Here is a 27042-nt window from a genome sequence, read left to right on the forward strand (position 1 = left end):
GTAAGTAACGCGAATATTTTATCCAAGTGAAGGAAGTTAATAAAGAAGAAAATGGGAAATTCATACGTTAAAAGATAATATCGAACCGATAAATTAAATTACACGCTTAATTACACGCTTCTTTCCACGCTGTAATACAAGCGTCGAAGTAAATTAAAAATCTAACATTTATTAAATTTATAAAATTTATTTAAAATGTAAAATCGCGTAGAACGAACACGGCATCATAATCTGATGTAAGCAAATAACCAGAATACGTAAGAAAAATTTCAGTTAAGTTACGAAACTTTTAACCATTATCATCGGCAAAAATCTAATTTTCTTTACACAACTTTTCTTACCAAACTATCGCACATGCGACAAAAAAGCTTGGAATTAGCATCAAGCATGAGAAAAGAGAAAATTAATGCAGTAAATTCAAAGCAATTCCCTTGAAGTGGATTATGAACTTCCTTCGTGCCAATGTCATACTGTCAGATTAATTTCACGAAACCTTAATCAAAATTTATCGTTCTTCGACAAAATCGATTTTGTTCTGCTTATCTTAGCAACGCGTACAACGTTCAAAACACTATGTCTACTCTATAAACAGTCTATTTAGCCAACTCGTCCAAGGATACGGCTTCACGTTGTTCTACCGATATGATATGTCACGGTGCTGTTCAACCGCCAGCGACGGGAAATTGCGTTTGTCGACGTCGACAGTAGTTGCGTTAATTCCCCCGCATTGCAGAATCCTTAACGCAACCAGTCGTTTGGCAAGAACGTGTCGGCTGAAAATTAACATTGTGTTACCCGCAATGAGGCATATCGATCGGTGGATACCACGAAACGATCACGATCGTCTTAACATGGAGGCAAGCAGCAACGCAGGAACTGGTTTCACGTTTACGGGATATTATCTGATAAGTGGAAGACAGTAACACACTGGTGAACCTGAGGAACCCTAGATAAGCCTCTATTTTTAGGCTTACGAATTCCGGTTGCGTTATGTAAAGTGTACTTTCTTTTTTTAAAATCTTTAACAAGAGACTACGTGTTATACTTTTTACGAATACTAAGTTTCGGTTGTAAATTTTGAAACGTCGTTGTTTATACTTTGTACCAGATTTCTTCTTTTCATTTATAGTATCTTAATCGTTGTTCAGACATTAACTTTGAAATTTCTTTTGTGATATATCTTCTACTATGCGATATTACTGTTACTAACCATGACATATCAACGTAAAGTCGAATCTCTGTTAATAGAAATGTTTCTTCAAAATTAAAACGATTTTCAAAATTAAATAATTTTGTCCTTCGTTCATTTTCGATCCAATTCGGCTGTTTCTTTGTCCTCTTTCAAATTTATAATCTTTAGGAAAATAAAAGGAAATCGTTCGAAGGTCTGAAGAAACGAGATTGCCGTTAGATAAGTACGCCCTAGTAGATAAGTAACACGACCTAATAGATTTTCGAGTATGGAATAAATTAGCGTTTCCCCGAAGAAAACCTATACTCACTCCTTGACCTGAGCTCGACCATGAAAGTGGCGCTATCGTCGTGGTGGTAGCGCGTTCTCTGTTAGCAGTGTTCCTCGAACAACGGAACTGATTATCCACGTGCATCAAAGCGAGTCGACGATGGTGCCACGCACGATGTTACAGCGAAGGAGCAAATCTTCCTCTGAAAAGAAAAGAGATAAAAGCGATAGGTAAATTGGAGAGCGACTGGAACCACGCACGCAGCCACGGTGAGGATGATTTTTTAGAACGAAGGGATCGTAAAACACCGGTTTTACGCTTACGAAATAATTTATGTAATCCAAAGCTGGGGGTCGCGGTAAAATTAGACAACCCCGTGTATGATCATGGCCGGCAACACGGCCACCGTCATCTCTGTATTTACGAACGCATCGTCGCCCTACGAACGGATACAACAAGTAACGTTTTACGATCGAGTTTTATGGAACAGCGAAACAGACGTGCCGTTTGACACGAGAATAAAAGAAAGAAATTTTCATACGGCGTAAAAAAGAGAAATTATGAAACTATGGAAGACGAGGTTCGTAGTTTGAAACGAAATTAAGGACAGATCAACTGTATGATACGAGATTTATTAGCTTTTAATCAATACGTAGGTAGTTAATGAATTTAGATGTATGCATCTAACGATTCGCTAGAAATAGATCTTTTTCTCGATACATTGATGTAAGCTTTGTTCGCGTTATTGGCTTCTTCGATCGAATCAAATTAATTTCTGTTGGAACAGTTTCTTCTTAACGTTAACCAAACAGATGGTATAACTCATTTTCATAACATATTTTATGCTAATCAAAACCGGAAAGACGTTTACAAGATATAATAAATAACGACAAGTAATGAATCATATGTGCAATTATCCAAGCAGATATTGCAACATAAAAATAGATATTATTACAAGGTAGCGGACATAAAAATTTTATAGTTCCTTTTCAAACGACAATACGACGCTGCATTTCAACATTGTATTTGGCTTGTGCAACGCCAATTCCTAACGCTAAACAATCGAATTATATCACCCACATATTCAGCGCAACGAAACGAGCAACATGCAACAAATACACGTACTAAACCAATTTTCTACAAAATTTGCCACTCATCTCCGTGTCAGAGATTAGATAATTGCCTCGGCCGAAGAAACAATCGTATCTTTACAATAATCTCGATGATAACTGCTTGCGGCGAAACCGCAATTATTCCGTGGCGCTAAACACGGCATGGAACCGATCGCCAAATACCTCGAGTACCTACGACGATCCGCTGCAAGCCATTTAGGGCGCAAAGTCGATTGCAAAGTAGATTTTCTCGCGGACGTGTCCTTCTTTTGCAATTGGGTGGAGTTTGGCGCGAAACAATAGACGACGATCGCCATCGCTTGATATTTTCAGAAAAAGGATCGTGGGTAGACGATCGTGAAGCCCGTTTCTTGCGTCACGACTCTGTTTGTACAATTTTAACGACATCGTCGATAAAACGCCTTGTTACGAAACTATTCAACAGCGAATACCAGATATTTCGAATTTTCTCCTCGAATTATAATATTTCATATTAATTGAATTATAATATTACGTTAATTATCTAACGTGTCGAATATGGTAAAAGTTCGTTATCTTAGCTCATCAAGGGGTAAACAGTTTACATAATTGGAACTCCCTGATTCTTCCTGCTACTTACTGATTTTTCTCCTTAAATATCAAAAGTTCACGCTGAAATAAATGAATTCATCTCACAAGAAAGTCCTAACTGGAATCTTGTTCTAAATAAACGGAGCTATGTCGTAGCTTTGTTTTTCAAGCAAGTCGTAAACAAAGGATCGAAGAATTAATCTACAGACCGTTTCAATTCGAATCTGCGCTTCGTTCGTGATTCCTCCACAACGAAGATCCTGATACCGAGTCTCAGTCAACAACGCGGTGGCTTTTACCTTAGACCCTAAGAATACTCCACTCCAGAAGAATATTACAACGCCTCGAATTTCATAACGACTCCCCAACGGTTCCAGCAGCCGTGGCAGAATCCGTTGCACGTAACCTTTCATGCGCGTTTCTATTGTCGACTGTTCGAGGCTCGATGGTGACGAAATCGGCGTGCATTATGCCGACCTGCGAGCGGTTAACCGCGAGTAGGTGCCGCGAACCGAACCGACCTCGTAGACGAACCTCGCGATTGCCATTACGAAATGTACCAGGATACGCGCTCCCGTGAGAGTCGGTGGGCTCCCTATTTCGTCGCTGCGAGTACCTAGGTACTCCGAGAAGAGGATTTCGCAATGCCAGCGACATGATCGCGATCGGAGTTAGTCGACTCGCTCAAAAATACCATGATTTGAAGGAGCCGTGGGCGATCCACGACGCCGGGGCACGCGAGAGGATGAACCGGGAGAAGGCAATGTGTCGAAACGTTTGGTTACTTTGTAATCTGCGAGAGATGAAAAGGTACGAGAATGGATTTCGGAGTACGCGATCGAGCTCGGCAAGGCTATTATCGAAGATTACTGTTCTAACTACTTGATCTTTGTTCTACTCGATCGATGCGATTTGGTATATTAACGAAAATGATTATCGCTAATGCAGATAATTAGATGAAAGTTATTTCCAGCGAAGATAAAAGTTTTATCCGCGAAACAAGAATTTGTGATACTCGAGAATATCCGTATTATTTGTAAATTTATTGTGTGATACTTTTTAGAGGAGTTTTCGAAAATTAATTTACTTTTCCTACTTATTTTAAAAGATCGTCGAAATTTAATTATAAACTTGTAGCATACATGCGCTATTGAAAGAAAAATATACGATTCTATGCAATTTAAGCTATATCTATGTGTATTTTGATAAAGAAAATCAAGGATCATCACGTGACATGATAAAATTATCTAGGTTCTACGAATGCTGTTAAACGAGGGAATCTTTGACGTAACGTATTGAGGTTGTTTGATATACAAACAGAGAAACGCGTGGATAAATTGTAAGGTAGTAAATATATTTTATAATACAGAAGTGTAATTATAAGTAAGAATAATAACTGAAAATAACAATATATATATATATATATATATATATATATATATATATATATAAATAACAATAACTGAAAACCCCGAAGCCAACGTCGCCTGTCTACCGTTTATGGTCTGTCTTCGTCGCAGTCTTTTGTCTATACGCTGTCGACGGCTTCAGTGCTTGAGAAAACTAAAAAGACCAGATGTAGAGTTTTCTTAGAAGTGGCGACCACTTCAACATAACGTTACGTCTACGATCGCTAATGGTAGTTATCTCGTAGGGGTTGTAACGTGAAGTTTCACGAGCAGTCAAGTTATCGAAAATAATAAAACTGTGAATGCTAGAAATTTTTCTACGTCTGCATAGAAACGCTATTTACCATACGAAATTATTAATCGATAACCGCTGCCCAATTTAAACAATTTTTAAGCGAATTTTAAGATTCAGCACCAAGTAATACATACTTTAAACCAACTACGATGTCTCATAAACCGCACGAATCACGCGTGTTGCAAATTTTGCAAACTTTCTCTATTTCAAACATCGGGCTGCAGTTCTGACTTACGAAACTGAAGATAATCGTTCGAGATAAGAGCAATCCGCGAGAACTCGCGTGACATGTGTCGCTTTCGATTGCGTATTACACGATCGTAAAAGGGAAATACAGTTGAATGCGTTCAGAATCGCAATGATTATCAGCGGCGACTAATTATACTCGTGACGGATCTTTTCTTTCGGAAAGATGTATCGTCGTTCCCGATGAATGTTAATTGGGGAATGACTGATTAGATATGCTCTTACGTAATACAGCATATGCGTGAACATATGTAAAAGATCCATGATATTTCAGTGGTAACAGATTGAGATCAGATAAAAGACAAAAGAAAGAAGGAGAAATAAGACTATCTTGCCTTAAATGCCTGATTTTTTGTTCCAGTGTTTCTGTAGACCGTAGACCGCCATTTAGCGGTAGTTTACGGATGATTTCGAAGCTACTTTGTATCATCGTCTCCAGCTATCTTAAGTTACATCATACACGACGTTAAGTGTCAGTGAATCACTTTCCGTCCACTGATCAACGGATGACCTCATTTGACTAACAAGTTTATGAGTCAAACCGCTGTATTAAGGCAATCATGGGCTCGCAGACGGTCCTTTTTAATCTTTGTCCGCGAATGTTCGTAGACGGTCGTTCGTTCGAAAAAAAAGGAACAAATAAACAAACAAAAAAAAAAAATTAAAGAAAGAGAATAGAATTCGCGTTGACTGTGTATCGCAGGGATACAATGTTTTCTTCTATGGTTATCTCCAACTTATTGATAATATATTGCCTTTACGTAAGCGTTCGGAAACTTTGGAAAAAATTAGTACACCGCAGACATTGTTATCTTCTTCCTTTATGTAAACACAAATATCGTTCCGATAAAGAGGAGAATTTAGATAAAAAAAGCATCGAATAAAATTTTTGTTATTCAGACTAAGCCTTCGTTGCGACTAAGTTATGCCCTAATCTCGCGTTTATCGTAACGCATACGACGCATCTATGATAATTGTCTATGAATTAGTCGCGTCTGAAGCGTTTCCTCGACGATTAATTAACAGTTATCGAGAGATTCCAATTAACCGCGTTCACTTCTATTAATTCCAAATTATTCATTTCCTATTGCTCTTTCTCCCTCGTTCGCTATTTTGTCCACCGTTCGTTCTATTCGCCAAACGAAAGAATATACAAGTACAAAGATATTGTTCAGAATCAGCGCGAACGACGATCTAATTTATAGATCATGCCCGTGTACCTTCGTAATGATGTTCTCGATTTTTTATTACTCGTGTGTCTGTTGCATAATACCATCGAGGTTTCTGATAGCCAGCCAGTTTGTGTATCGCGATGTCTCGCGTACTCCCATGTACCATTATGTAACGTCTATGCCCCACTGAACGTGTGGCATTACCATATTACGAGACTCTCCTGCTCTCCCTTTTTGTTCTTCTCTCTCTTTCCCTTCTCTGTTTCTTCTTCATTCGCGATGTTTTTGCATTCACGTTTATTCTCTTTATTTTCGCAAGGAACATTCGTTGCAATATTTCGCGTGCCTCTTCTCAGGCACGTACGACGAGTCGAGTGAATTTTAATTAGACTAAACTCGAATTTTTTACTTCTGGCTGTTTCCTGAAAACTACCTAAGTAATTTCTACGTAGCGCCTTTTCGACAATTCAAGCGTACACGTGTCTAATTCTATGCAGACTTCCAACTTCTTTTTTTTTTTAAGAATTGTAATTGAATTTTATGACATGATAGAGTTGTCGTTGAATTGGGAAGCAAATATGGTCGATTTATCATAGGAACAATTTTTTCCACCACACTCGTATATTGTTTGCGATGAATACTTCATTGATGCGCTTGATGGATATTTGTTAGTTTCGGTAGAAATTTAGAAGGACGATATGATCTAATTCGATCTTTTACAACTGCAAACGCTAAAGCGACCCAGAAAATATTTACACAACAGAATATTAAATCGTCCTTTCAAATACTTTCAATTTTTAGAACGTTTCCATTTTCTTAATGTAACGTTCCCGAACGAAGGTCATATGATTTTCGTAATACTCTTTCCATTCTTCTAATAAGACTGTAATAAATATTACAAATAAGACTATCGAGTTTTATCTTCATTTTGAAACCATAAAATATAAATATTGTTACTTTAAACATTGCACAGCTTCCAGTAACTGTTTGACACGAGCACACATTTAATAACCACGTACGAATAAAACACGTATTATAGTATAAGTTGATTATATTTACGTTTTTTGAAATATCTTATACAGGATGGTTGGTAACTGGTGGTACAAGCGGAGAGGGGGTGATTCTACGCGAAAAAAGAAGTCGAAAATATAGAATAAAAATTTTTCGTTTGAGGCTTTGTTTTCGAGAAAATCGACTTTGAATTTTCGCTCGGTACGCGTGCGGTACGTTACAACGGATCTCACTGTAGATCGTTGTCTCGATGGAAAAATTAAAAAAAAAAAATAAAAAAAAGAAAATTTTATTCTATATTTTCGACTTCTTTTTTCGCGTAGAATCACCCCCTTTCCGCTTGTACCACCAGTTACCAACCACCCTGTATAACTGACTCAAATTGGAAGTTTCTGTAGATTAGTACGTCAAGTAATTTCAATTGGTGCAAAGTCTAGTCAGACTTACTGCAACGAAATGCTCGAGCTAACGCAATTCCGCAGTAAGACTTGTTTTGGAAACATGTTTACAATGTACGAATGTCATACGAGATTATTTATGTAGTAGCTAACTAATGTTTAGAGGGGTTAAAGTATACGAATCAAGACGATTCGTTGTCTGTTTACGACTGAACATTATCATCTCGTTTATTTATCTAACGCGAAATCCTTTTCTTTTTCTTCGATTAAATTCCTGTCATTCCCTGGATACAGTTTCTTCGATATAGAATCTTATGAACACCGATCAGGTCCCAACCCGCAGTTATCGATTAATTCTTCACTGAAGTGGAAAATAACCCAACAAAAACAAGGTAAACTGCAACATTGATCGTAGCGATGCCGTTTCACGTTTTTACCCCGTGCTAAGTTCGTCGTCGTAAACACGTTGTTGTCGGAACGTTTAAATAGAAAAAGCTAAATATTCTTGTAAACTTCGAACAATTTTATACTCGATAACCGGATCGATCTACGTTCAATTTGCTTTTAGAAGTGATCTTACATATATACTTCGTCTTAAAGATTTTCTCTTTATAATTATCGTCCTATGTTACGAATTAGAAAAGTTCGACAATTTCTTGCATCGTTTAAAATGTTAATTAAAATAAATAATAACACGTATGTACATAAAAATAAAAAGTACAAAATATGGGAAATTTCAAATGTTTCGATATATCTTGTGTCGAAGTGGTTATCACTTAAAAAAAAAAAAAAAAAAAAAAGAAAAAACTCTACATGATCTGTTTAGTCTTCTCGTAGCTTTTTGTAATAAATTAATTTGCATGGAAAAGAGAAAGGCGGCTGGCAAATGTACTTGTGAAGGCATTGACGAATTAATTTTCAGATATTTACGACAAGAGTTAGAAAAATATTAAGAGATAATTGTTTGTAGGGATGTAGAGTTTAAGGGAGGGTCACCGCTTCAACATCTTGAAAAATGACAAAATTCTAGATAGGCCGTTTCAATTAAGAAAGATAGTATTAATAATTAGTAGAAAGTAATATGTATTTCTCATAAAGTAAAAAATATCGCTGCTGAACTGCCTTCGTTTCGTGTTAAAAGCTTTTGAGACATTCTTACTGGCCATGATACGCGGTGAATTTCTTCCCCTCGACGTCGAAAGTTCAAACTGTTGAAAGTCTGCATTCTGCAACGCAACCATTGCCACGCGCATATGTCTATGAATCGTGAGTTTCTCGTATTATTATTGTTGCGTCTATATTTAGTCGCAATTAATCAACTGTCGGGTGTATCCGCTTCAGCGGTGTTAATTTTTAACAAATCGTTGCAAAGAATGTCGTGCTCTGCTTTGCTCCATCAACGTACTATGAAACCGCACGATTCACAAGCATTCCAATTAATTATTCCCATTGTGTTTGTGACCGTGATATAGCTCTACGAATAAAAGTAATTGAGAAAATAAGAGTGTTGTCACGTGTGATGTAGTACCGTCGACAAGAAAATAAATATGAATTCCAATAGTATCATTTAAGTGTACGACAAGAACATGAATGAGAAAAGACAACGTTTAAGTTAATTACTTGTATGTATGCAGATACAGTAGCACGTTGATCACGCGGGTTTTCCCTTCTCAAATCGACAATATATAGTTGTATGAATCATTATGGTAAGTTATTGGTGGCTCATGGCCAGATGAAATCATAGATTGAATTTTATAAACCTTGAAATTAATATAAAGCAGAAATAACATTTTTTTGAATAAGAATGTAATAATTTCGTTCAGCTTTAATTCATTGTTTTCCAATCTTTCTTCTACTAGGTTTAACAAGCAACTAACTAAATTTCTAATTATTCCAAATTTTCCATTAATCGTTAATTCGTTGATCGGTACTTTGGTAATTAAAGTTCTACTGTACATCTTATACGCGTATAGAATTAATTAATGTACATGGACAACGTGTAACTATATGTATTGTAAAATTTCTAGCAATTTTAATATTTCGATGCTCATTCCCAATTGCGTTCTTGATTAATATATCGTGTCATCGAGAAATTATAAAATTATGTAAAGAGAGTGTAGCGAACAATCGAGTCGTGTCTCTACGGCTTTCGATATCTCTGCTGCACCCCTCTTTATCGAATTTTATTTCAGCCGTGCGAGAATAATGAACTCGATTTCTATTGTTCCTTTAAATGTCCGTAACCTATTGTTCGGGTTCCATGAAAGCACGCGAACGCCTACGCGCTCAAGAACCAGCTATGAGTAATAACAGCCAGGGTGTATTATGTAAAATGACCTATTTCGATCATGGATTTCGTTTCGCCGAATTTCTCCAACGTTTTGCATAGTCCAGTTGATGCATTATAGAATAGTTCTCGTAGCAGTTTGCTTTAATAACTTCAAACGGTTAAGTAACCAGAAACATCAGAATAGTCCGTTGTTCAGTTCACTTTTTTCCATATTTCGTATCATCAGTTTATTAAGACAGCGACAGAATTAAAAAAAGTAAACTTTTTCAGAAAATTGGAAACAGAAATACCTGTAGGACAAAGTGATAAAACACCTGGAATTACGAAAATATCTAATTAAGGAATCGAGAAGTTAATCAGCATTTGTAATCTAAGCTATACCGTCCTAATAAACAGATAACTTTCCAAAGATCACAACTTTGATAATTTTTTTAAATATATCCGACGATTAGCATCGTATTGGTCGACTTGACAAAAAGAAAGGAGATTTAATTCACATCGTTCAGCAGTGTAAAAGTCCAAAAAATCGACATGTCACGCTCGAGGAACTAGTCCGGCTGTTGCAAATTGATTAGATCGTTCTTCCGCCTGTCAGTCCCGCGAAGATTCTTGCCTTTATAATCGACGACACTTTCACGGACGAAGAGCGAAGTGGATCGTCAGTTGAAGATTAGCAAAGTCGACGATAAACTGTAGGATCGATAAATTCACGGTCGTGGTGTCGGTACGCGCGTTACATAAGCGATACAGGACGTTGCCTCGATCTATCCTTGGCAACTCGACCAAATGGACGTCGAATCGCTCGGCATTGTTCGTTAAGGGAACCGTCGATTTTTGAATCGTAGACGAGTTAGCAATTGAGACGACACGTTCGTTTCTGAATTTCAACTTTCTTCCGCCTCCTTCTCATAACTCGATTTTCATTCAGCGGCCTCGCGAATTGAAAGTTCCAACTAACGGCAGGTACATGTTGTCTGGAATATCGTAATGCAAGGAGAACTTACGTGAATCTAACGGTAAGTTGTTCGATGTTGTGTTACTATGAATGAAATTTGTTATTTCTCAAAAGTTGAATACTTCATCCTTCTCTATCGATTCTTATAGGAGAGAATTTGATTAACATATAATTTATTCCAAGCAGATAATTTTGTTATGGAAATGTAGAATTCTCGAGAAGGACAAGAGTGCAAAAGAAATATTGTTTATTTGAATATTGTATGAGATTTTATGTAATCTATACCGCGAAGAGAAAAAAGATAACGTCACAATGTTATCTTCCACCGGAAAAGTAGGGCTGAAACGATTATTAAAAATATGGTACGTGACCGAAGATAATTTTGTTTCATTTGAATTTATATATGCACGTAGAAATTATTTATAAAATGTACTAATCTTAAAATATACCTAACTGATCATTTATTACGCAATTATACATATAAATGAATAATTACGTAACAAACTGATCTACAGTTAATTTAAATACGTCTCTCGACACTGAATTATATTCTCATTTTTATTCTATGAATTATTTAACAAGTATGTAGTTCACCTTAGCTCTGGTATTAATTTTTTAGGTAACTATTTTCTTTTGCGCCCAATAAATAATCTTTCATTAACATATGCTATTCTAATACATTTCTTATATTATACTTTTCTTACATAACAAACTTCGAAGAACGTAAAATATATCTCTGCTCTTCGTTGTACGTAAGAACCCCGAGGCATCGTCTATATAAATACAAAAAGATAAAAATCAATGAAATAAAATTTATGCATAGTAAATAATTGATGGTTGTCAGACGTATCTCGCAAGTTTTAACGCGACACAAACGAAAATAATTGACAGTGGAAACCAAATTTGGTGTGAAATACGGCTTTACTATTTGAATCGTGCCGTGAGTTATTCTCACTGGATAGAGCGTAATTACAAACTTCTTCGAACAGTAGTCACGACTAGAAATTTGTTACAGTTTCGCAAGAATTTCCGTGGCTCCGTAAACTTTTCAGTCGTGTCGAAGAATGGAAAAGGTTACAAAGCCGAGAGGTTACATAAATTAATCTTCCAGGACGTTGGTCCTACTCGCCATGTTATCCTTGACGACGATTTTATCGATTATTTGACCTTACGGCACATCTTTATCTCTTCACTCCATTGTAATGACCTTTATCGTTCGCCGATGCTTACTACCATCAAACGATTTCTCTCACATAACCTACGTCTATAGTTACTCGTAATTTACTCCATTCATTATTTATAGACAGGATCAATTAATTCCCTCGTATCCTCTTTCATCTTATTGTACCAGGCGATTGTCTACATCGTAATTAAGCAAATCGTATCTTTTTAAATCCTTTGTACAGAGACAATGATGCGCGATATCGTCTTACTTGGCAGCAAAGATTCATCGCATATACATAATATTTTTATTGATTTCTTTGTCTCTTTATTAAAGGCCATTTAATCGGAGATTTAATCCGACACAGTCCGAGTATCTTATCAAACTATCGATAATCCGTGTAATTTAAGCGATCAACTATCATCGAGAATTCTTTTATATCGATATCGAGTTTCGCTGCAAAACTAATTCGGTGTTAAATAGGAATCTTCGTTTCGTTGCAATACCAAGCCATGGAAATTTATTTTCCAAAGAAAAGCCTTCATTGAAGGAACATTTATTTTGTAGCAATTCTACCGTCGACATAAAATACTTATTCTGCTTGGTAATGGAACACGTGGATACTGACATTAATTAACATATTAATGATTGATTTATGGATTGCGTTCTTTAGGCGAACTAACTACGTGAAATAACTACGCTCGGTTTACACGATATTTACACTCTCATAGGCGTTTGGAAATAATGCACATTATTCGCGAATTAACCAGATACGCTGGTATCTTATCCCGTGCAACTTCGATTCGGTTTGCGGCCGATAATGAGCAGAAACAATTTATCGGGCATCAACGACGCAATCGATATGGATTGCCATGCAATCTGTTGCTGTACAGAAACCAAGCTCCTGGAACGAAACTTGGGCAACGAATCCATCGCAATCGCATTGTAACGCTATACACGGGTTTCGCTTGAAGTTGCAACGAAATCGAATGCCATTCAGGTATTGCATCGAGTCCAGTCACAGAGCAATGATTTCGAACTTTTCGCCTTTCATGAATCTATTCATGAGCCGATCGAAACGATGCGATGGCTGCGATTAAACTCGTTGGCCATGAATCCGTGTAATTGTACCGTTTATACCAAATGCTGCTTAAATATAAACCAATTTTTTTTTCTAATTTTATAATTGTAACAGCATACCTTATATGTATTAACGTCTCTTAAGCAGGTATTGTAATTTATCGTTTCGTTGATTGAGAATTGCAGTGGTTTAAAAATCTATTGTTACATAGTTTTCGTAAACAAATGTTTTGCGTATGTTATTATGTAAAATTTGTCGAATATTTTGCCAGTTAGGAAGATGTATAGCGATAGAAAATAAAATTATAATATAAAATAACGAGATACAGAGTTCAAATAATTAATTTAAATTTTTTAAAACAATGAATTTCTAACATATATGCGTGAAAGAAAGGACTTTTCCAAGAGACTATATTTGTTCTATATTCGTATTTCGTTTCAATTTTTTAAGAATATACAGTGAAAAGAATTTCAAAGAGGAAAGTCGAACGATTGCAGGTGTTATTTGAGAAATTGCAAATACAGCTCGACATTTTGATGAAGAAACGTTCTTCTCATTTATCAAGCACTTTTGTAGGTCGACAGAGTTTCAAAACGATATTCCGTACCTGTTAGTTATGGTAGGCGATGAATAACGTGACAGTTCGTGTAACAGTGAATTGCGTCGTTACTCTTCGATAAATATCGATACGATGCTTTAAAATATCAGTCGTAGTAAGTAAAAGAGAATAGTCTCGATTATGACCTTATAAGGATGGTATGCAAAGCATTTTATTTCTCGACGGAACCTTCTTACCGCATTATGTAAGATTTCCTTTCGTTTTTATTTATGCTCGAATTGAAATTTAAACTGTTTTATACAAATCGATTGCTCCAACGAGCTATTAAATTTCATTCAAATTGGCAAACAAAAAAATACAATTTATATTCGTTCACTGCGTTAATAACGATTAAGTATAAAAGAGTGTCTCGATGGTCATCGTTTTTTCATAATGTTTAACTCTCTGTTTCTTGTTTTCGTATATTACATAAAACCTTTCAATTTTACAATCTCATAGATAACATTTTAACTTCCCGAATGAATAAATCGAAATAAAACGATGCGAGGATACTACGCATGTTTCGTGTTTGCGTAATTTGTCCTTCCATATAGTATTGATTTTCCCGCTATCTCCTTCGTTTGACGTTTTATTATCCGCAAATAAATTTATTTTTACCGGACGAAATTTTTATGTTCAACAGAGAAACTCTTCGAAATGAAATACCATTGATCACGTCTAAGCAAGGCATCGTCACTTCCATTCTAACAACAGCTCCTTCTCTCACAATTTACCAACTCTCACTCAGCAGTTGATGCATTTACGGTAATTATATTCTCAAAAATCGGAATCCAATAGCTCTGACTATTCTCATAGTTGTAACGTTAAATACTGTGTATACAACTATTGTGTTGAGCGCTACGTATTCGTTCCTCCTAGGAGCACAACTCCACAAACCTCTACGAAGATGTCGTGTGTCTTCCAAATTTCCTATCCGTGAAACACGTCTGCCATTCGTCTTTCACGTTGAAGAATCTTTCTTCACCGAAACTTTCAGAAACGAATCCTGAACATTCAATGCGTTTACGTATACGCGGTAGGTGTGCATGAGATTACGCACCCAAGCTTCTGGCAAGGGCGTGGCGCGATTAATTATGGAACACGCATAATGCATGTGTTAGAATTTAATCTTGGAATTAAGATTAATAAACTGTGTGGAAGACACAATGTGAGTATTGAAACAATACTTTATGATTTTTATTAAACAAAGTTACAGGTAAAATACAAGTAAGCGTTATGAATGTTGACAGTTGGCTAGTTGTTCACAGACTGACTTGCTTAGTGACCCATGGCCCTTAAAAAGGTTTAGAACTCCACTCTGTGTGCAGTAATGAGTGTGACCTGTGTGAGTGTCTGTGTGGCGTCACATGTGCTACAGAACCTTCTAGTAGCTTCTCGACGTGCCCATCGAGAATGTTCCATCCGTATCCTTAAGCTTCTTCCGCCAAATTCTCGAAAGAGCATGCACGTGCTAGCCGCCATGGTACATCTCACGAACGCGCACTAGTGGGGATAGCGTTGGACAACGAAAGGAAGAATCCATACGATCAACCACCTTATCTGCATGCGATTGATATCGTTGTATTCCAACAGCATGGTATGCTGGTCCAGTCCTTGCTGGACGCGTGCTTCTTCGGTTATCACCTTATCTGAATCAACTACATTTTTACGAATGGTTAGCTTAATTACTCGCATACCTAAAACTTACGTACTGCACGGCATTTTTATTTCTAAGACTTATTAAGAATTAGAAGCCAGCTATCGAATTACTAGGTTTCTATATAAAAACCTCGACTGCAACTAAAGGCTATATACGTAATCTAATTTGAACTCAATTGAACACTAAATCTCGATTAAGTGTCATACCAGTTACTTATTTCTATAGGAAACGAATACGTATTATGTATCTATAGATAGAACGAGCTAACTGTTCCTTCTGTACTATTGACCCACAATGAAAACGTGATAATAATAATATTACACGAATATTTGAAAGGATGGAATTTAAAATGTGAACAAGAATCGGTTGGTCACGGTACCTGGAATTAGAGTACAGTGTATGACTGATTAAACTATGTAATCAACGTGATTGTGAAATGTTTCAATATGTCTATGATGTAATTAGGTAAGTTTGAAAAAAATAGATAGAATTAAAATAAAATTCGACCAGGATATGGAAACAAGAATTATTGGGAAGTCAGAACCGAAATAATTATAACTGGAATGAGAAAATTGATCGCTTTATGAGATTGAATGTATATTTCATATGTATATGTATATGCTGTATATTTCAAATAATTTGTATCTATAAAGCTACTTGTAGCGTATGTGTGTTACTTAAAAGTTTGTTAAATCATCGTTCTAACTAACGCCAGTAAGCAGCAAATAAATTGCTAATAATACGCTTCTGGTTGTCAAAAATTCCAAAGATAAAGTTCCAAAAATAAAATCTCATCGTGAATACGACTTTATAGTCTCTGGATTACGAAACTTTTCGAGAGCCATTAATTCTTTCATTCAAATTCTTTCATTCGGACCAATCTTTAATCGTGGCCGTATTTTTTCTCATGTCACAGAAGCTCACGCGTGAACCAAGGGACATGATTCCGTGGCAAGAACCAATCCGTGAAGCAACAAGTAGACGCGGTAAAATTAGAAGATAAATGAAGTAAGGTGAAGGATGATGTGTTAGGTACAATGTTGCGTATCAAAACTGTTCTTGGTTGTTTCGTGTCTCGAGTGAGATACGACCGGCATTTCCTGCACCATGAAAACGATAATGGCTGGAATATAAATTTTAATGTTTACGGCGCACGATGATCTCTGTTTCACGAAGAAATGAAGCTTACCTTTATCTTCTTGTATTTTCTTTATGTATTACGTGTAAACGATATTTCTTTTGCGTGTTACACGTTATAAACGAATAATCTGCGAGTTGAATTTCTTCCGATCAAGCTAAGATTCTTCAGTTTATTAGAAAGGACGGAGAACTCGGAGAGTTCTCGTTTCCCGAAGTATCTTAAAAGAAGCTACGAGGAAAAAGTGGTTGTACGAGTGATTCTAAAGAGAATTACCTAGGATTCAGGTGCAGAAAGAATTGCGCTAGTCTTACATAAATCTACGAGGAACGGAGAGCGAAGAATTCTCTCTCTGATCTTCTATCATCGGTTACGGGATCGTATTAAGTGTTCGTGGAAATTGATCCATATTCCTCCATGGGTTAACTCGAACAGAAAATCAGCTGTCGTGGCTATCGAACGTAACGTCGATATTTAAGTCACGTCGTTTTGTTTCACGCTTGATCCAACGAATTCGTAACGAGGGACGCTGTAACGCCTTGTTACAGAACTACCGCTCACGTAACAATCAGCAAGCGTGTTGAGTAACACGTTCCTTCGAGTTAGATGTTACGAGGTGAGCTTTACATTGGTGCCCACGGGCGTAAGAGCGACGCGTAACCTGCTTTACGACTATTATCGTCTTACAGAAGAAAAGGAAGGGGGGGGCGGGAAAGCGAGAAGAAAAGAGAATTTCGACGATGTTACGGCGGAAACGTTAGAGTCGTTTTCTTGATGCGCGCACGACGATTCTTGGAAGTTACGTAACGCTATAAGTTAAAATACCGTAACCGAATTTGGTGATGCGTAATTTCATAATTTTTGCCGCGACGAACAATATTTTTCTGTTACAATGTTTTTCTGTCGTGGAAGAAAGACACAATTGTATTCGAACCTAACAGACTCATTTTTCGTATTAGTAGCAGGTAGATTCTCCAATGCGCTTTTGCGAAGAAAATAATATCGGTATACGATAAAAATATCGTACTCTTTATTCTCTGATTTACTCGTACAATTGCGAGCAATACAGTGTCACTTTCGAAAGAGAGTGACATGATATAATGTTACTTCTTCCAACCGATAGATAGGAAACATTATCCTCGAAACACGTTGTCGAATTTGCATTTTGCGATAGTACGTTATTGCGATATTATTTGTCGTGACATTAAGTAAGTTTATATAGATATGGGCTATTGCGTAACGGCCATTAATGCATTTAACGACTCTTACGTTATCGTGTATTAGGTGATTTTCAGTTTATACGTAGAAACGAGCCCGTAAAAATCCTGCTGAGACGCTATTTTGATTCGAGTGATCGAACGAAATATATTCATTCCTTAATAACAATTTTCTGTCATGTTGTCAGATAATTACATGGATTAGTGACTTTTAAAAAATATTTCTCTTAGATAACATAATCTATTAGGGTTAAATTCAGAATCCCAGAATACGTATGAACTCTATGCATAAATAAGTGCACAAAGTTCAATAACGTCAAATTCGAACAGATATATGAAATTCGATGAACTAAACACAGTTCTCGACAAATCATTTCGCTGATATTAATTGTACGATATCTCTAGTTTAAGAGACCGCTATCAGTCATCGTCAATAACTAATATTAGCTATCATTCGGAATATTGTATGCTTTGCATGCGTCAAGTATTGCATCAGCGTAAACGCGGTTTAACAGCGATACCCTACGCGTGCATCCGGTGTCGTTTCGAAACCGGTCGCGAGCCGCTCATTACCGTCATTAAAAGGCCTCGTTAATGAGAATCTCCATTGTGCTTCGGTGTGCACGCACAATGCCTTCTCTTTTTGTCGCCGATTTGTCAATCGACGCGACACGACGGCTCGCTTTTTATCGACGTCTCGCGTTGTAGTCGACGATTATACCAAAACGGACGCAATTTACAACTTTTTCAACTTTGCGCCGCGATGTCGAAACGCGATGAGGGAACGCATCGATGGATCGATAGGCGATCGAAAATGCACAAGTACGTTGCCACGCTATCTCTGTGCTTTCCAGTTCCTTCCGATCGTTGCACAATGGCTTTGCGCAATACGATGGATCGACCATTGAACTTTTCGGATCGAATCAAAGACAGAAGCGTAGGCGAACGAACGATTATCACGATCGAGCGTGACTCGATCGAGTTTCTATTTCCAGATGGATTTGAGATTTTTTTTGGATTCCAATGACGTTACATAACGGCGCGTGTCAACGTGGCGTGTTAACGCCGACTTGATCGAGCAACATTTGTCGCACAATAGAACCGGTGAACATTGTAGACGTTGCTTTTATATTTCCGATCGTAAAAACTTTTACGAATCTTTGCCACTGTTTATTGTACATAGTCAAACACGATCGAACACATTTCTGGCAGCGAGTATTAACGTCAATTTTTCAACCGAACCGGTTAAGGTGTCGTAGTGTGCAAGTACACATGCATATTATATAAATTGAATGGTAATACGTCCATGAATCTTGCTTAGAAATACCATAACAGGTTTTCTTGGATGAGACTAGCAAATGTTGCAACAGGAAAATGTCGGTGATTCGATGTAAAAAGAAATTTTAATTTATTCGTTATTTGTTACGAAAATGATATATGTATGTGTAAAATTGACTGAAGCAATAACGATTAATTGAATAACCATTATGAAATATTTCTAACTCACTAAAATCTTTGTTTAATCAAATAAATCGAAAATATACAAAATATAAACGATCATTTGCTCGGAGGATAATTTGCTTCATCGTAATTTTAGATTTCTACCTATACACGATATAAATACGATTTCAATGTATCTAAATTTGCAATTACGTTCGAAACTAACAGGCTGAGGATAACACCTCCGCTATATCGACAATAACATCTCCGCCGTATATCCATAAATACGTGTACTATATGGAAGATAATAGGTGCATAATACATAGTTATAATGTGTACTACAGTAATGATAGGTTAAACGCGTCAATTAGGCGAAACTTTTTCGAGGCGAAGTACATAAATTTTCCTTAAAGGTGAAAAATTACGTTTCGCTTAACGTTAGTTTTCGATCATAAGTCACAGTCTTGTGTACCTACCGTGGACGATATTTTAACGAGTTATCGAGGCGCGGTTGCATGGCGCATAAATCAGGGAAATCGTGCCGATCTCGTCTCTTATCCCGCGTTTACGATGCAGCGAAACGAATTTCAAACGGATCGGATCGTGAGAAGGGCGACGAGCACCGGATTTGCCGCTTGTCGGCTTAGAAAGGATTACGTTATCGTAATTGAACGTTGCTCCAGATATGCTAATAGAGGACTGTTCGTAATTATTTAGCTGTGCTTGCAATAGACTCCTACGTGAATGTTATTCGATCGAGCTATGGATACCGCCATACACCTTTTACGCAAACTATATCTGGTTTAGATATAAAAATCGAGTATTTAACATACTTAATGCATTTTAATCATCTTCCATTTTTTTTTATATTAATTTATTCTTTTTTCAAAAATTAGACGTAAAATTCAACGTTATCATGAAACCACAATTATAATTTTTTAATTTTTTACGCATTATGGATATTCTAGATATTTTTGTACGTTTACGTGCGTATAAACGTCGGTAGTATAGTTATAGACAGTCCCTTACAATTTAGACCTGTTATTTATATGCTTGTCTTTCCTTTTTAGAATGCAGTTTTCATATTTGAGTTACAACACTATTGCGCAAAGGAACGATCGTTCGAATTATATATGCGTACACTACAAGCGTCATTGGACGTGGAAGCGTGCAATCTATCACTAGTGAAATATTTGTCAGAGTAATTGAACAAAGAACGTAACAGAATTTTTATAGCGATCTCGTAAGAGCCTAGACGTTATCTTCCTATTATAATAGGTCACGTCGCAACAGCTGCCAGTCGCATAGAAAATTATTCACAAAGGACAGATCTGAATCACGAGTTCTCCGGTAGACAATAAAGCAGAAAGATTAACGTGTTACTCATTGCCAGAGATATTAACTCGTTGCTTTATGACCGCAGCCTTTTATTCCTGAATTATATTACGCTGGTTATCATTGAAAACTAGCCCTTGTCTGGACTTAGGTATTTAGATGTGTAAACATCTTGAGCGGAAAGAACAAAAAGCGTATCGTAATCGTTGTGTACGAAGGCTTAAACGTTTTCCTATACGTACGTATGTAAATACGATATAGTGCATTAATGAAGGTAGTATGAATTCTCTATTAGCAACCTAACACCTTATTACCTTACTGTTACCGTATTAACGAGTATATTATATGACACAAGCTTGTAAAATTGAAAATAGTTGGTAAGTGATACGGATAAAATGATACAGTCACGAAGATTAACGTAAACTTTAAAGAAATTAGCGACTGTAGATTGTTCCAAATTGAAAAAATCTTTGAACGATATTCGAAAAGCGTTGAAAATTTTTTAGTAAAATCACAAGATATAGATATTGAGAAGAGAATGCGGTATGAATATAACTAGAGAAATGGGATCTGAATAGAGAATTGCTTAATCTATGCACTTTCTTATTAGCACTCTTAAATTTCTCATAAATACATACAAACCCACGGTATTGAATATTCCAACTTATCCATGCCGTCATATGACAAGCACAAAAGTGCAAATAACACAATCCAGACAATTATCTTTATTATTCTCTTCTCCTCTCCAGCTTGGAAACTACAGCGCTGAAATCGTAACAGTTTCGTTTTTGCGTAATAAACACGCTTGGTTGTGTAGCAGCGCATGATATCATAGGTAAGTATGCAACGATTGCGTTCTCACAATTGGTCGTGGTTAAACAGTGCAACACACGGTCACAGTTTACTACAATGGGGAGCAAAAATCTGCACGTGAAAGTATCCCGGCTTTGACTTGTCACTTACGTAAGACGAGTGGGAGTAAAGAGCTTTAAAAGCGTACGACTGCGTATTGTTCGGTAGGCACCTATGGCGAATCGATAATAAAAATAACGGAATTATCGTGGCCTCGTTGTCGCGTGGCTGGTTTACCAGTGCTGTCCGACGTTCTTTCAATTAGGTAGAGAATAACTTTCCACGTACAATGTGATCAAAAAGTCGAAGACAGACTAAACCGTACGATAAAAATCAAATTGCAAGATTGTTATATAGAGGAGATATTAACCCTTAAAGAATGTCACGGAGTAAAATTAATTAAAAAACCATCGTTTCATAATAATATCATCGCAACGTTATTTGCAATTACTGCGAACGATAATATTTCTACTGTATATCTGGTGTTAGATAATAATAAAACGTTTAATTCCACTTGTTTAATTTTACTAATTTTTTAATTAAAAAACGACACGTTACTGTAAACCTTCAATTATGATAATTTTTAAGGGCTAATATCGATATTGTTTTTTCTGTGTATATTTGGCTTGGATATTTGTGTCACTTTTATAGAGATAGTTGTGTGAGAACGACTTGTTTTTAAAGAACGATGAATTACTTCTCTTCTCTCGGACTCATCAAAGCGTCTAAGTTTGTAACAGGAAAAGAGGCGCTAAGGGAATGATTTAACGGAGTCTTGGCTCAGAAGGTATACATTTCGCTTTACTCGCAAGAAGGTTCTAGGGGAGCTGTCTTCTATATCAGTCAATTCGGACAGCAGTGATGCAACAATTCAAGAGCTGTTCTAATTGTAAGAAACAAGCAGACACAATAGAGTAATGCATCATTGTAATACGAATTCAAATAATTATACGGTGAAACGTAAATACCCGAAGGTACATCCATAAACCTATCTCGAAGAATAGTGTTCACTGTAAAACTTTTCAACAGGGAAATCATTCTTTTTTTTTTTTTTTTTAGCATTTTACTTATACTTTAATACTTATCCATCGTCAATTGACAGAATTAGGTATTATGGCAACGATATACAGACGAAACGATCGTTGGTACGTTCGAGTAATCAGTTTAACTGAGTTGCAATGCAGATTATGGTGGTTGCAGAACCACAGCTTTCGTCAAATCCGATTAGAAAACTCTTAACCCCGATGTTCTTGCGACACTCAGCTGCATCCGACGCAGAAATTACACGTAGTCGCATAAATCAGAAGGAACGAGACATTCATAGGAATTATAGAACTTGGCTGTTGATTCGATGAATGATATATCGAGCAATAATTTGGATAATGAAAAGCAATTTACTATCTACGACACTAACGTTGTATTTAGGAAAATGAAATTTCTGTACATAGCCTCAATCGAATAAATACAATGCAGAGATTGTATTTGCCGGGAATCTAATTTATAATTAAAAACGAGAGGCTACGATCGTAGATCGCCCGAAAGAACTTTCTACGAACTTTTCGAGCCTGTTAATAAACAATCTTCTTTATCAAAAAATTCCGTTATAAACGTAAAATTATTATAATATAGAAAATACGAAAAAATGTTAAAACAACGAAAGTCATTTCACACGATCGAAGATCTAATTATCGTTTGATAGGATAAAAAAGAAAAATACAGAGATAATATTTATGTTTTGTATCGAATGTATATATCGAACGAATACTTTATTTGTCGTTTAAATTCAGCAACGCGATGTTTCTATTAGCTGGCATCGACAGCTGCGGTCACTGTTTCATAATGAGAAACACGTAAAACAAAATGAGTTAATTTTTCACTGCGTGTCTCTCTTGAATACGTTTCCATATTATGGCGCCTATCTGTTTTATAGACGCCTATGTACGCGAAGATATACGCGGAAAGAAGACAGACAACGTTCAAGACAGATCGTAAAGTAAAGTAAGGTAAAGATCGCATGTTGTTTTAAATGTCGGTATCGTGTTCTGTCGGGCGGTCGCGTGCATCACTGAGATTAATCAACTCCTACGAGCTCTGCGAGTTTCCAGCCGTGGTAAACGTAATCATTGTCGTGTAAGTTAATGATGGCACAATCATTATCGTGGCAAAGTGGTAGCCGCAATGATCATAATTATTCCTTTCGTTGCGATTTGTATCGATATGTCACTTGATCTCGAACGAATTTCGACGATTTGTATTAGATTTGTCGTTGATTTGAATCATTAATAAATTAGAAGCTAGCGGTATATACTGTTCTATGTATGGCCTTTTTAATTCTTGATAAAGTAAACTATGGAAATTACAAAATACTTATGATTAGCAAGATGAAGACATTTTGAAGAAAAGCAATATTTTCTTTGTAGACAACGAAAAGAAATTGCGAATAATAAGAAGACCATTGTATGATATTATAGTTCGTACAGTCTGTTTAACGAATATTGGTAAAAGAAAAATGAACATAAAAAGTATGTGTAACATATCATCTCTATAAAGCGAGATAATCTCACTTAATCATTTTATTGTATTTACGTTAAGGCGTTAATCAAACGAATCAAATTTATCCTCGTGATTTTCCGTTTACGACGGAACCTGCTTTCTTTTCATTAGTTACAATCAGCCAGTGCATGTACGACGAATTACGCGTCTGGAATACCGTGGTGCATTTACGTAGACTCAATAAGCAAACAGAATAATATTGTACGCGTTTGCGTTTAGTGCCAAAGAAGCAAGTGGTTCGCTCGAGATATTGAGTGGCGTAGAATTGTTATATAAAGTGACCATTAAGAAGTGTGGACGTCACTTAAACTCATCGCCAGACAGTTTCGTAATGTTTTCCTTTCGTGTTCAGAGTTGATAATTTCGCATTTATCCCCTCGATAAATTTACTATGCAGAAAAACAATGGAATCTCCAAAAATAGATTGCTTATAAAAATAGTATACTATAAGACGTTGTTAAACGTATCGTATAACATAGCAATGAAGCTAGCATATCATAGCGTGAAATCTATTTATTTATTCATATTGAGTATGATATCTATACGTCGATGAATATAATACGTTAAAAATAAATTCTTTAATCAGGAGAAAACCAACTGTATCTTAGGAAAACGTAGATTTTTGTCATTATCACGCAGAGGTCGCTTCTCTTTAGGGAACTATTTCCCCTACTATATCCTATTCGTCTTTATGGTTTGTTTATTTCAAATGTAAATTTTAGAGAACGCTAACCAAACTTGTTTTGCGAATTATCTGTGACCTCTGATTTAAAATACTATTAAACGTATATAATATAACGTTTATTAATAAATAACATGTTGGATCCTATACAAGTAGTTCATCAATATCGTAAGAGACAAAAATCCTCGCTTCGGAATCACATCATGCAACCAAATCAAAAGGTAACCTATAATCGTTATCCCATTAATCGTTATTAGACATAAAACAAAGGAGTAATTACAAAACGGCGTAATCAACAACGAAGACGCATCGGGTTACGTGATTTCTGTGGTAACATTCATTAAATTCTCGTTACGTATTTACAACGTCTGATCGATCATCCGCGATCGCGTAAAAATCTGTGCTGTAACTTTATTGCATTCGTAACGTGACACGCTGAGGGGGCACGCGCGAAATCATTAGTTTACATTCAGCTGAGTGAATGCAGGGTGGGTTTCTATTTGCAAGAAACAAATAAACAAGATTTCTATAAAAAAACACAGGACAGATAATTAGAAGTCTCTTATTCCTATTGCTACGTCACAAGTGTAATTCCCCTTTATTTAAAACGTCTTATTATTTCAAGATCGAAGGAAGCTGAGGTTTCGTTATTTTCTTCGTGCTATCTTCGTCTTCCTTCGTTTAATTTCAAACGTTTGCGATATAACCTCAATTAAAAGACAAAAGTCACGAGGAACTTCAAATATCTGAACAGAATGTTTGGAGCAAGGATTCTATGTATCGGGTGAAAAGTTTTAAACTGTTCGAATGTTTCAGATTACGTGGTTTTTCAAATTATACGGATCGTATTCGCGATTTGATAACTACAGACATACAGATTTATTAACACGCCTGTCGTCGAAACAAGACTCGGGACTCCCTCTATACGTCTTTCTTCGTTGTGCGCATCTCGCGGATCTACTTGTTCCTTCGTCGCTCTAAATTTTTGCTTTCGTCGCATAATCGGAGAACGCAGCGCCGCGTTACCTATCGATCGTCTCCATTAACTAGTCCGTTACACAACGAACTATAACTATTGCCAAACAATAGATTATGCCGTGGCTGTGCGCCGTCAGTCGGCGCGTAGGCAGGGTAGGGGTTTACCTTATGCAAGCGTTACATACATTTGGTTATATTACTGACATTACGTAAACGCTACTGATTACAAGGCGCGAGAAGGGAGAGAGAAGTGTTACAAATTGTCGATATTCAGGATATTCGTCGATAGCCGGTGTGTATCTGGGTTACGTGAAGAAAATAAACGAAACTGGTCATGGTGCGGCTGACTGTTGCACAATTCGTGGGGTAAAAGTTGACCTCGCGTTTCGCGCGCTCTGTTTTCCCCGCCTGCTAATCGCTATAGGGCACATCTATGATCTAACTGTCTAGTAACATAATTTCGATGCGTTACAATTTTTAGCAAGTAATTGCTATTATTGGAATATCATGCTCGTTGAAAATTAAAATAAAAGTTACGTTTCTTCGAACACATTATGATCGATTTAATAGGTTAAATTAACATATCAGAATACTTATAGGACCTAAAGGAATTTCTTAATCTTAGACGAAGTTATAATTGGTAGACTTTTCCCGAGTATTCGAGGAACGAATAGAAATTATCCGAACGTTATGTAAATTGAAACGAAGACACAGCTATTAAAATACCTAATCTACTTTCAGGTATTACGTTTGAGAAAATTCGCGGTTCTTGATAAACGAACGAGCCCATTGGCCAACGTGCATCCTTATTTTTGTTTGGCTTTCGTTGGTAATCAAACATGATGTGCGAGAGGAACGGAATCGCTGACTTTGAAACGTTCACGGCACGTTACGAAACGGGTCTTCTTACCTTGTAGCGTCGCATTATACATATAGGAGAGGGTCGGTACAGCCATTCGCGCGCGTAAGAGGTTGGTTACATGAGCGTGTAAATATTTCGCTTACGACGAACGGTTTATTCGTTGCGTTATGCGCACCTCTCCCGGTGCCTTAAACCTCCAATTACGTAAGCACCGCCGTTTGATGTTTATGTAACATCGTACCACGTTACCGACGAAATCGGTCATCGTCAGCATTGAACGAAGAACAACCATCAGAAATAATACCCGCTTCTGCGCTTCGCTCAACGATCCACTGATCATCCGACTAGCGTCACCTGGTACAACGTACACGTACTAAAGCATCGAACGTATGATAACAAGTATGTTTCTTACCTTTTTTAATTTAATTTTATTTCCACCAGTAGTCACATACATTTTACCTGTTTGACATTAGGAACTCGCAATTTTGTCGCCCGTACGTATAGACTTCCTGTCTTAGGTCCTGAAATACCGACGTGCACAAAAATCGCAGTGTTTCTTACGC

General features: G+C 36.7%; 1 long non-coding RNA gene across 1 annotated transcript; it reads right to left on the reverse strand.

Annotated features, from left to right (window-relative positions):
- Window positions 1-148: 148 nt before the first annotated feature.
- LOC138189800 (uncharacterized) lies at window positions 149-26984 on the reverse strand. The gene is made up of 4 exons (XR_011176127.1): window positions 26892-26984; window positions 26528-26833; window positions 1503-1665; window positions 149-773 (listed from the first exon to the last, which is right to left on the reverse strand). It is a non-coding gene; the product is annotated as an uncharacterized LOC138189800 (long non-coding RNA).
- Between the last annotated feature and the right edge of the window lie 58 nt (window positions 26985-27042).

This window comes from Bombus flavifrons, chromosome 2 (genome assembly GCF_040668555.2).
Source record: "Bombus flavifrons isolate JBK064 chromosome 2, iyBomFlav1_principal, whole genome shotgun sequence".
Lineage (NCBI taxonomy): Eukaryota > Metazoa > Arthropoda > Insecta > Hymenoptera > Apidae > Bombus > Bombus flavifrons.